This window comes from Amphiura filiformis, chromosome 16, assembly GCF_039555335.1.
Source record: "Amphiura filiformis chromosome 16, Afil_fr2py, whole genome shotgun sequence".
In the NCBI taxonomy this organism is placed as follows: domain Eukaryota; kingdom Metazoa; phylum Echinodermata; class Ophiuroidea; order Amphilepidida; family Amphiuridae; genus Amphiura; species Amphiura filiformis.
In genome coordinates, this window is record NC_092643.1 from 53,577,296 (window position 1) to 53,591,032 (window position 13,737).

Here is a 13,737-nt window from a genome sequence, read left to right on the forward strand (position 1 = left end):
ACACAGTTATAACGCGACTTGCACAATATGCCTATTATTATTATCAATTTTATAGATTTTGTCTGAGTATTCAATCTATTACAATAAACCAGGATTTGATTTCCCAAGAAATCTCTCAGAGCCCCACACGTTAACAACAGCACTTAATTGTCTGTTGCACGGGCTGTTGCACATCTTAAACTTCAGCTTTGATCCACAAACATAATATGGATATTGCTGTGACACCGAAACCTCAATATTTTTGACATCGACCTCATTTCCCCGCGTTTTGGAACATTTTATTTGCGATTATAGCGATAGGGGCAACAATTCCAATCCCGTACAGTATTATTTAAATTGTAAATAACATTTGCACCAATTCAACACTGGCTTATTTGTTGAAAATTCTTCATTCATTCATACTTGCTACGCCCACTATTACCTGCTGCGAGAAAAGAGAGGTAGGTCTGATTTAGTAGTACCATCACCACGAGACCTCAGTACTTCCGACATCTGTCTTCCTGTCTTGGTGGAGCATTTTTATTGGCGATCATAGCGATAGGAGCAACAATAAATACTAATCTAGTGCAATACTGTTAATAACTTTTGTATCATGTCATCATATCATTTATACCCACAATGGTGTATTTGCCAATTTGGGAATTCCCAAAACGAGCGCATTGGTGTAATAACATAAAGTCAAAGTTGAGTTCTAGTTCTTTTTATATTTAAACATGAAAGAGATAACTAAATTCTAACGTAACATACTCAAAGAGAAACTGGGTCAACCAACCTAGTTTATTGATAAAAAGCAAATCAAACGGTGCAGAGATTAACACAGTTGCAAACAAAAGAGATCTTGAGCTGACAGTTTGTCAGTGTTTGTTAATTAAGACGCTGAACTACCAAACCTTTGTTCCATTTGCGAATCCTTTTAGTTTCCCTCGATTTCTATTTGCGCAATATTGACGGAATAAGATCTTTCTTTGAATGATGTGTTGCTTATTTTGTGCCAACAGCTTAGCGAACACTTGCTTAAAGAAATCTTGTTGCAAGAAATCAAGTTAGCCACCTCTAAATTGCCTGTTGCACCTCTTTTGGCCTCACCTTCAACTGCAGCTTTGAACCAAGACAGCTTTGCAAAAGGACTTAATCTAAAAGGACTTAATCTAAGGAATGTGGTTTTAAAAAATTTTTCCTGAAATTTACACACACGAACACCTTCAGCATATCTGTTAGTCTCTATGCCGACTAAAACAGTTTTTGTGTTCTATATACTATTTTACATCATTAATTGTTGGGAAGGAAGGTAAATTTACAAATGGGTTTCTTTCCTCAAATTCCATAAACTGTCGGAAACACCAATTCTACAACAATAGATTAGTCACATTCTTCCGAGTAAAAGAATACAACAAATCATTGTGGCTAATTTTGTAAAAAAATCTCCATTCGTTCGATGTGTCCACCAGCATGAACAGCATAAAAGAAAGTTTTTGTTTTGTTAAATGATGGTTCCAAGCGGAAGCACACTGAGTCCTTTTAAGAGAAAAAGAGAGAAAATGTCATTTAAAACTACCACCATCGTAAATAGAAGGAAATCAAATGGCATATTGGTGATTTTACACGAGAACGAGAACGTGATTGAAAAAACTAAAAGGAGGAGTTGATAGAAAAACACGAATTGGACGCTTGATGAATATAGAATAGAGCTTATGTGTAGGAAGGATTATAGTGGATATGGGTCGACAAACATGTCTGCGAAATATAGAGGAGAATTCAGAACAAGTTGAGAAGAAAAACACACTTAACTTTATTGACTAACTTTCAAGAAAGTTTGATGTCCTTATATCATATGAGCGACATCACGTCATAATAGGCTAACTTGGTCTGTCGAGAATCCCAGTCGAGAATACAACACTGGGATAAAATAGATGGAAGTGCCGAGATCCTGATGATAAGGGTCCGCTGCGCCGTTGTACATATTGCCACAGTATTTCTCCCGTGAAAAACACAGATATTGGAAATGTAATTGAAAGGCAATAGAATGAGCAGTCCGGTGAGAGAGAAAGGATATCGAAATCTGTGATGAATTTAGACTATAGAGCTTAAGTGTCAAGTAAGATTGTAGTAGATATAGATCCGCAAACCTGTCAGTGAAAATGAAATCTAGAGCACAATCAGAACAAGTTCAGAGGTAAGAAAGACATTACCAAATTTGATGTACTTATATAAGCAACACCACGTAATTGTTGACTAACTTTGGTGTCAAGAATGCAACACAGGGATCAAAGCGATCAAAGTAGCGAGATCCTGACGATAAGTATCCGCTGGGTCGTGATATTTCCTCGGTATTTCTGCCAGAAGATTTTACTACAGATACCAGTGACACATTGAGCAAGTGGAGCGATTATTTGACAGTTGACATACTTTTGAAAAACAAAAAACTCTTTGAATTTAAATGGTAGTCAGAGCGACTAAACTACACGAATGCTACCGATTTTGACGGTTTATCAACATGATCAAGTTTGAAGAACTTATTACAAGTTTTCTGCTGAGAGTGTAAAGACAAATACTTTTTAGCGCGAGATTTGTCTGCTATACACACACTGAAAAGTGATTAACTTTCTAATAAAAAGAATTATCCGAGGCACTCAACATTCAGTATACATGATGTGCAACGCCGTTTTAATACTAGTACATACATGCCGCATTGGGGATCTTAAACTTCTTGAAGAATGTCAGGGAGATGCAAACAGCGTTCTGGATAGCCGCCACACATATGAGCAAACTACCTCTTTGTGTCGATGAACAAATGCTTTTGGGCACTAAGCTTGCACATTTCGTATCTTATGGTGGTTATGCTCTACAGCTCTCTACACGAGCTTTAATATATTTTACAAAACACACGCGTTTGTATAACAAAAGGTACTCATATTCTAGGCTTACCATGATATAATGGGTCTCTGCAAACCTGAGTTAAGTCCGAGTATTAAAGATGTAAATATATTTGCACATGTTCTAGATCAATTTGAACGAAAACAAGGAATCAGCTATCCCACGCAGATAGGTGTGTGACTGCAAACTAATTATGATATGTGAGCATGCAGAAACAGGGAAGCACACAGCACAGAACAAACAAAAATAGCAAAACAATCCGAAAGAAACAACAACAAAAACATGAAAATGAAGAGGAAACAACTGCGAACCTGAAAATTGTCGCGAATTTAAGCAGTGTAATCATACTACGTCCTGACAGACAGACAAACATATACTGACAACAAATCGAAGTATCAGCATTTACCTCATTGAAAGAAGTAATTTGATCTGTCTTAATCGGGTCACAATTAATAATAGATGACCATGATTGGTGATCATTCTTAATGACAGTTCATTCAACCAAATCGGGTCAAATGCAAAACCACCTGATTTCAATCATCATTTGCATTGCTCCAATCATTTCAACATCTGACTTGGTCATGAATTAATGGAAACAAAGAATGAAAGACCACTCGATGAGTGATGACCATCACTCCTACTCTTAAATAATTACTACTTCATTCATAACTAATGACATAAGGCACCGATAAATCTTAAGTCCAGTATTAACCTTTGGGCATTATTTATTTGGCCACTGTGCAGTGTGCACAATGGAAAATGTGGGGGGGGGGGGCGAAAAATTATAAAAGGCCCTGTACTAATACCGGAAAATCACAGCAGAGAAATAATAATCACAGCGAAGAATGGATGATGCATCGTTATCGTCATAGAAAACTGACTTTAAGCTATTTAAATAGAAGTTGTATACCGTGATAAGTAAACCAGATATAATTACATTAGTGAGGCGGATATGTGACATAGATTGGATGAGATGTTCACTTTTGGCAGAAATCATGAAAATGGGTATATAGGGAGTTGAAGGTGTGCTGATTTCAAAAAGCTACGGATACAAATAATCCGAGCAGCCGTTTGGCCGCCATCTTGGAATTCAAAATGGCCGCCATTTGAATATATAGTATGTTAATTTCTCCGCTTGTGAAGGTCACAGGTTGCTCAAATCAGTGGCAATACCCATATTTGTATTGCAAAGGGACCCATAAAAAGTACTTTTAAACATGAGAACTGTTACCTTAAGGGACCAGCTTGGATTTCAAAATGGCCGCCATTTAAACATTGAATGTTGAATATCTTGGCCTGTGAAAATCACAGGATGATAAAAATGGTGGCAATACCCATATTTGTAATGTCAAGGGTCCAATAAAATTATTTTAAACATGAGAACTGACACCTTAAGGTACCAGCTTGGATTTCAAAATGGCCGCCATTTAAACATAGTATGTTGAATATCATGGCCTGTGAAGACCACAGGATGCAAAAATTGGTGGTAATATTTGTTATGTCAAGAGTCCCATATATATATTATTATTCATGTTAACTGCTGCCGTAATTATTTTAAAATGTGACTCCGTTAGTATTATATGAAGACAGCACATAACAAAACAATCAGTAGTGCTGTCTCTTCTTTGACGCAGCTTATTATGTTCAACACAGTGAAGCCATGCAGGGCCGAGAGCCACTTTGTACGCCATACTGTGGAACGAGAAGCACTTCTGCCTATGTACTTGGGCCTTCTGATTCACAACAAAACGAGAAATCGTGGTCTCATCGAAGATAAGGGCATTTCTGTCTCGTGTTGCAAGGTCATAGACATTATTTATGATCATAATGAGGTTGTTTATCCAACATATTATGAGCTAGTTTGTATACCACTGGCAACCTGGACAACATAGATCACAACCCAACGTCAACTTTAGCATGTGCTGCATTCCATGGTACCACACTGTCTCTCACCCAGCATTTGTATTCAGAAGAGACTGGTACTCCACTCCAGGACAATAGAATAGTTCTAGATAATGCAGCCATTCCTCAATCCAAACACATCAAGCCATTGCCTGAGACCTACACTTCCATACCTCCACAAGGCCTGCCTAACACCATGCCACAACCCCCTAAAATATAATCAGTTGTGTGATTCCTGAATCATCAGTACTCATTTCAGATGAAATGCAAACTAAGTGGATGACCAGCTTGGTCAGCTTACTTTGTTTACAGGATTCAGTTCCTCAACCACCAGCAAGAATTGGACAGCTACCGTTGTTTAGAGATATACCGCATTCAGTTGCTATGGTAAGCATGGTATGGATGTCATCAGACAAGCAACTACTCATGTAAATCCTGGTCAGGTGCCAGTGTTGACGGAGCACCAGCCTTTGTATGCAATTTCCAAGAAGATGCAGTGGTCCTAGCCCAGCAGCTATAGCGAGTACAAGTATGTTGTACTAATGTGTGGTTTTCATATAGAAATGGAAACGCTGAAAGTAATTGGAAACTGATAGGATGGTAGTGGTTGGATTACCGTGTTGGCTACCGCAAATGTCACAACAAAAGGAAGAGCTGGCAGTCTTCAGAAGGGATCTCACACATCAAGAGCACAATGGGCACATCAAGTTACCACTGCAGTCAACATGCTGGGAAAAGCATATAAAACACATCAAGAAAGTACAACTCAGTCAGAAAGACTTCTTTCTCCGAGTGGTGTCATCATATGGAAGTCAATCATCCGCAATTCAGCTATTTGAGTACAACACTGCAACTGGAACTACTCTTCCTCCAATTCGTGAGGGCACAGCGTTAGGCAACTTTCCCGCTGTATGTAGAAACACTTTACAACGGGAAAATTATTCCATGGATCTTTGCTATGGATCACTACCACTACGCAAAATGGCTTTCAGTCCTTGTCAGAGATCTTATGCAGCTTCACGCTCAGTGTCCTGGTGCTTTTGTTCAATTCTTAAAAGGCAACTGTGTTACACAGGTCGGGCAAAAATAAATCCTCAAAGTCCAAGATGAAGATCACAGGTATGAAAAGTAATGTACAGCTGTTTTCAAGAATGTATATATCATGTCAGGCCAGAGATGGAAACACTGATTCTTTCTTTGAACATGAGAACCATGCTGGCCACCTTCATTTGCTGAAAACAACATGATGCGGCAGTGTAACAAGACTGGTTTACTTGGATACTTGGCAGATTTGGTACCACGCCCAAAAGAATGCCACAAGTAGATGTGAAAACCATTTTCACATTTACTTGTGGCGTTCTTAATCATTGATGGTGCCGCACTGGTGCACATGCTTGACCCCAAGAAATCACCAACTATAAAGTCATGACATTTAATGACTATGCACACCAAGTGTTCCTTCCATACCTAGCGAAGTGAGAAGATTGGCTGTGATATGGGATACATACAAACCTGACAAAGTCATATGCAAGGCAGTATCGTGGTGATAGCCAAGCAATTCGTGTTGCTGACAACACAAGAATTTCAAGAAACTGGATTTTTTTCTCCGTGAGGATTCCAATAAAGAAGGACCTTTCCAGTTTATCGCTTCTGCTATGAGCAACAGTCTCGCGGTACCAGAAGGTAAATTGCTCGTGACAACCAATAAAGAACGTGTTCTGTCAAACCCACCATCAGAAGCATCTGAACTACAACCTAATTGTAATCATGAAGAGCCCGACTACATGATGCTGCTGCGTGCTATGCATGTCCTTCATGGAGACCACGAGTAAGCAATGATACTTGCCACAGATACAGACGTGCTTGTATTAGTCATGGCAACAGCAAGTGTTTGCTCGGGTGTGAACTATGGCTGGCATTTAGACATGGATCCAAATTTAGATACATATCGGCACATGGTATTGCCAATCAGCTACGCACAGATTGTTCATGGAGCATTCTATTCATGCATGCTGTTAGTGGATGTGATACCATATCATCGTTTACTGGGATTGGTAAGATGACTGCCTGGAAAGTTTGAACATCGTTGACACAACTAAAGCTAGTCTTCAAACGCCTATCTCAAGCACCACAAACTTTAACAGATATGATGATATGGATGAGCTAGAGAGGTATGCTCCAATATAACAGAACATCCTCTCTGGTTAAAATGAACGAAGCAAGGAAACACCTATATATTTGCTATTATGGGAACCGTCATCTTGAGAACGTTCCTCCAACTAGGTCTACACTTGTCCAGCATGTCAAGCGAGCTGTAATCCAGGCAGGTTACATGCATTTGCGGACAATCACTAATACTTCCAATCCAAGCATTTCCTCTCCTTCCAATTGGTGATGGGTAAAAGAAGACGACATAGCACACTGGGCTCTTGTTTAAACAACACTTCCAGAAGCATCCAAAGCATGTAGGAATGGTCAAATGTGACTGCAAGAGGAACTGTCATGGAAGGTGTAAATACTACAATGCAAATGGAAATGTACACAGTTTGTTCGGCTTATATAAGGCGGAAACTATTCGGCTTTTGTTACTGCTCGCGTCAATAAAATCCCAACTCAGGCTCGCGTAAATTCACGCAAGTGTGCGCCAGTCACACATTACGCAACTCACAACTCGCGTAAGCATTAATGCGCCCAACTGTGTTCATGTCATTCTATATTAATACATATGAGGGAGCCAAATAAACTTTAGTGCCGTTTTACTTGTGTTGCTTACGTCACAAATAACAAAGGATATAATATTGCCATGGACGTAAAAGATAACAGACCGCGTACAACCAATCACAAATTTCAAAGTCTCAGCATCACCCGATAATGAGGGCTGATTCTTCCATGAAATGCGGCAGGCAAAATGGCTACGCTACGTATTTTTACGGTATCGCATGATCGCTAAGGCACGCAACGCGCGAAGGCACAAAACGCTGGCGTGATTGTTTATAATATAGAAACGGCACGATCGAACAATCGGCCCTCATGAATATGTGAGAATTCACAGCATACAATGCACGTGGACTTTAAATGTTGATACATGGTCTGTAGTAGTCTGTGATTATTGTACTTAAATGGCGGCCATTTTGAAATCAAATATGTCTGCTTAAGATAGCATTTCTCATGTTTGTAATGATATATAATTATGGGACCCTTGGCATTGCAAATATGTGACCGTATCAGCACGAATGAGCCGTAAATGTCCTCAATTGTATTCCGAGTTACAGTGTAAAATGGGCATGAAGGTCGTATTCATTGGTACCTCATTTGGTGCTACGTGTACCTCATTTAATGAGATACACGTAGCACCAAATTGAAATACCTATGAATATGACCTTCATGCCCATTTTACACTATAACTCGGAATACAATTGAGGACATTTACGGCTCATTCGTGCTGTACGGTCACATATGGGTATTGCCACCAATTTTAGCATCCTGTGACCTTCACAGGCCAATCTATTCAACATACTGTGTTGAAATGGCGGCCATTTTGAAATCCAAGCTGGTCCCTTAAGGTAACAGTTCTCATGTTTAAAAATACTTTTATGGGTCCCTTGGCAATACAAATATGGGTATTGCCACCTTTTTTAGCATCATGTGACCTTCACAGGCTGAGATATTGAATATTCTATAGATTTCAAGGGCGGCCATTTTGAAATCCAAGATGGCCGCCAAACGGATACTCGTATCATTTGTATCCGTAGATTTTTGAAATCAGCATACTTCAGAACCCCCAAGTACCAATTTCTATGATTTCTGCCAGAAGTGAACATCTATTTCACATATCCGCCTCACTACATGTGGGATTTAACTTATCACTTCTTAATCTGGGTACATCTATCATTTATAGGCCAGTGTTCAAGACCATTTAATTGACCAAATCATCAGATGAGGAGCACTAGGATTTGCCGGACCGGCCATTGGCATGATATAAACATGATACGAGCGAAAATAGATGGGTCATTTAGTTTTGCCAAGTTTGATACCATATCTTTTCTATTCTAAAGGGTGTTTACACAAATTATTTTAACATCTGACTTGGCCATTAATTAATGGAAAACAATGAATGAAAGATCGATCATATGATGAGTGATGGCCATCAAACGGCCACACCCATACTTAAATAATTATTACTTCATTAAGTAATGAAGAACATAATGCGCAAATAAATCTTAAGCAAATGTATTAACCCTAACCGCCTAAGGGCTTTTTGGCGACGGGAAGGGAAAGAAGGAAAGAATAAAGAGAGAAAAGAAGGAAAGAAGTTGTTTGCTCTGGGTGGGATTCGAACCCGAGACCCCTCGCATGCCAAGCACTCGGTCGGCGACACTTTGCCACGGGTCTTGGGCTTCGCTGGCCAGCGAAACCTTGCCACGGGTCTTGGGCTTCACTGGCCAGCGAAACCGTGCCTATATATCACTTAGGGCGATTGCGTCATCACACCACGTGGGATGCATGCACGAACAGCGCATATATCAAGTAGTATTTTGTAGTATTTAGTACGGTTAGGGTTAAGGAAGCCTATACTGAGTTTCGATAGTGGTAACCTAACCCTAACCGCCTAAGGGCTTTTTGGCGACGGAAGGGAAAGAAGGAAAGAATAAAGAGAGAAAAGAAGGAAAGAAGTTGTTTGCTCTGGTGGATTCGAACCCGAGACCCCTCGCATGCCAAGCACTCGGGCGGGACACTTTGCCACGGGTCTTGGGCTTCGCTGGCCAGCGAAACCGTGCCTATATATCACTTAGGGCGATTGCGTCATCACACCACGTGGGATGCATGCACGAACAGCGCATATATCAAGTAGTATTTTGTAGTATTTAGTACGGTTAGGGTTAATCTAATGTGCTTTTTTCTGTTGCGAAGAATGCAGCTGCAATTTTGCCGCAGTACAAAGGACAAAATCTGGGAAAAATCCATGTACAAAAAAACTGAAATCATAGAGGAGAATGGAAATTGCATCATTTGTCTCAAAAACCAAAACATTGAAGCATATGCTGACCTTTAAACTATTAAAGTGAAAGTATATATTGTGATATTAATAAACCAGATAGGACTACATATGGGATTTAACTTATCACTTCCTAATCCAGGTAAATATATAATTAATTGTCAAGGGTTAACCGTTCAAGACCATGTAATTGCCCAAATCGTTAAATGCTTTTAACATGATGACCACTAGGATTACCGGAACAGCCATTGGCTTGGCACAAATAGATGGGTCATTAGTTTTTGAAAGTTTGATAGGTTACATATTCTATTCTGGGAGATTGCACAAATTATTTTAACATCTGACTTGGCCATAACTAATTTAAAACAAAGAATTAAGATCACATGATGAGTAATGACCATCACACGGCCACACCCATTCTTAAATAATTAACACTTCATGTATAACTATTGAAGAAAATAAGGCGCCATTGAATATTAAAGCAAGTAATATACGCCAATGTTTTGTTTTCTGTTGCAAAAAAAGCAGAAAGCAGCACTGTTTCGTAAATTATCATCTGTTCAACGATTCTCAGATTTCTAGTGCTGGGTGCCAGTTATTATGCTGTGATTGTGGTCCAAGAAGTTGTTCCATGTCAATGCATTTTGCGGTTGTGTCAGTTGGACAACTGCTTGGTTACTGACATGTGTTTAGAGTAGAGTATTGAGGCAATCCTGTGTATAATTTTGGTTAATTTTGATGGACATAATTTTAAGATATGATAATTGTGAAAAATTATAACTTTCTATTTTGGCGGCTTAGTGTATATGCTGTGATAAACCAGATAGGACTACATATGGGAATCAACTTATCACCTCCTAATCTGGGTAAATCAATCACTACTTGGCAAGTGGTCAAGACCAAATCGTCAGATGCTTTTTAAATGATGAGCACTAGGATTACAGGCCCAGCCATTGCATGGCATAAACAGTAGTTTCTATTCTAACAGCTGATTGCATCAATTATTTTAACATCTGACCTGGCCGATAATTTAAAACAAAGATGAGTTATGACCATTACACAACCACACCCATGATTACTTCATTCAGTTAACTAATGAAGAAAATAAGGGATCAATTAATTTTAAGGCAAGTTAAATCTAACAGGTGCAATGGACAATATCTGGGGGAAAGCCCTGTGCAAAACGGAAGAGAGAAACAGAAAAACAAAAATCGCAGCGGAAAATGGAAAATGCATAGTCTGATTCAAAAACAAAATATCCAAGCAGACCTTTAAGCTATTTAAAGCGAAATTATATACTTTTATAAGTAAACCAGATAGGATTGCATATGGGATTCAACTTATGACCTCCTAATCTGGGTAAATCTATCACTAGTGTTCAAGTGTTCAAGACCATTTAATTGACCAAATCGTTAGATGCTTTTTAAATGATTAGTGCTAGGATTACAGGACCAGCCATTGCATGGCATAAACAGTAGTTTGGTCAACTTTGATAGCATTTTCTATTCTAATAGGTGATTGCATCAATTATTTTAACATCTGATCTGGCCGTTAAATATATTTAAAAGTTATGAACAACATCACCCATTATTAAATGATTACTTCATTCAATTAACTAATGAAGAAAACGAGGTTTTTTCTGTTGCGTAAAAGCAGCTGTAATTTGTCCGCAGTGCAATGGACAACATCTGGGGAAAAGCCCTGTGCAAAAAGGAAAAGTGCAACAGAAAAACAAAAATCGCAGCGGAAAATGGAAAATGCAGTCTGGTTCAAAAACAAAAAACATCCAAGCATACACTGACCTTTAACCTATTTAAAGCGAAATTATATACTGTTATAAGTAAACCAGATAGGATTGCATATGGGATTCAACTTAGGGACCGATCGTTATTTACGGCAGGGGGGGAATGGGTGTTTTGGCAAAAATATCGACAAAAAATTTCGCGTTCCCCCCTCGCGTCCGCTCAAAATTTTCACGCTCCCCTTGTTTTCCCAATTTTCTCCATTTAAAATTTAACAATCCCCCCCTCCTGGTTCAACTAAAAATTTCAGGTTCCCCCTCAAGACCACAAAAAATTTCGTGTTCCCCCTAAATTTACCCATTCCCCCCCTGCCATAAATAACGATCGCTCCCCTTATCACCTCCTAATCTGGGTAAATCTATCACTACTTGACAAGTGTTCAAGACCATTTAATTGACCAAATCGTTAGAGGCTGTTTAAATGAGCGCTAGGATTATCGGACCGGCCATTGGCATGGCACAAATGGATGGATCACTATTTTTGTCAAGTTTGATGCCATACATTTTCTATTCTAAAGGGTAAGTGCACCAATGATTTTTAAAACATCTGACTTGGTCATTAGGTAATTAAAAAAAAAGAAGAAAGAAAAAAAAAAGAATTAAAGATCGTATAATGAGTGATGACCATTACACCACCACCCCCATTCATAAATAGCAATTACTTCTAATGAAGAAAATAAGGCATCAATAAATCTCAAGTCGTCTCAAGGCAAGTAAAGTTGAATAAAATGGTCTGATAATCCTAGTACTCATCATTTAAAAACCATCTGCCGATATGTGACAAGATCAAGGGGAATGAGTCACATGTCAATTTTCAATTAGAAGGTTTTTGCATCATTTTCTGGCAGTTTACGAATGCTAGCTACATTTTGATGCAAACCCCATCACAATCGGATATCTGGTTTCCGAGTTATGAGCAATTTATCAATGGCTGAAAACAATATAAAATTTGAAAATAAGAATTTGAACACTATTTTTACCAATATCTCAAAAACAATTAGCGACATCCGACTCATTCCCCTTGATCATGTCACATAATTTGTCAATTAAATGGTCTTGAACACTTGCCTATTATAATGATAGCTTTACCCAGATTAGGAAGTTTAGGCCTAAGAGGGCAATATATTACAAACCCGGGGGGTGCTCAAGTTTGGTTTTGGTAGGGACGTGCCGCTGAGATTTTGGAAGTGGACCCATAAATATACCAATTTTTCCGAAAAAATTGAGAAAATTTTGAAAAAAGGACCCATTCATATACCAAAATAGGCTTTGAAAAAGGGGTCATTGATATACCAGAAGGCTGAAAATGCTACCCATGTTTGCGGCGCGTCCCAGTATGGTCATTTGTACTGAGTACCCCCGGATTACAAATAGGAAACTTTTTAATGAGCAGGCATGTAGTCTGTTGGCTTACGTAAAAAAAGCAAATTTTTGGGTAGATTCTTGGCAATCATGTTTAAACCATCTAGAAACATCACTGATTAAGATAAAAGTGGGTGCCAGTTTTTCCATTAACATTTAGGGCCTCCATTTTGAATTTCAAAATGGCCGCCAATTTTTAAAAATAATTGCCAATTAATCATAACTATTCATTTAAATGTCATACAATATTTACTATATTTTATAAAAACTCATATAAAAGGGCTCAACGATTCATTGGAAACAAAATAAGAGCACTAGAAATACCCTAAATTAGCAAAAATCCAAGATGGCCGCCATATTTCATGCTATTTACGTAAAATGCCATAACTTTTGAACCAATAGACATAGGAAGATGCTTTTGATGACTAACCATATGTTTTGGCATATGAGGATTCCAATAATAACAGGATATTTATAATTCGGACACTTTTACTGCTGCCATTAGAACATCCACCGCACTTCCAATTGGTTACAAGTATATTAAAACTCATCTCTTTGTTTAATTATTTGCTTTCCATTTCTATCTTGTTCTTTGAATTGTATTTATCATGTTTTTATATGCCCTTTGCACCTCCATGGAAATATGAAAAGCATATTTTTTAAATGCTATTTAACGTAAGGTAATGTATGAATCAGGGGTGACAACGTCACTGGTTAATTATTCCTAATTGTCATTGCTTCAATGATCTTCTAGATCTTCACCAATCATTGGTATTCAGACAGATGTCGCCTTCCCCAATAC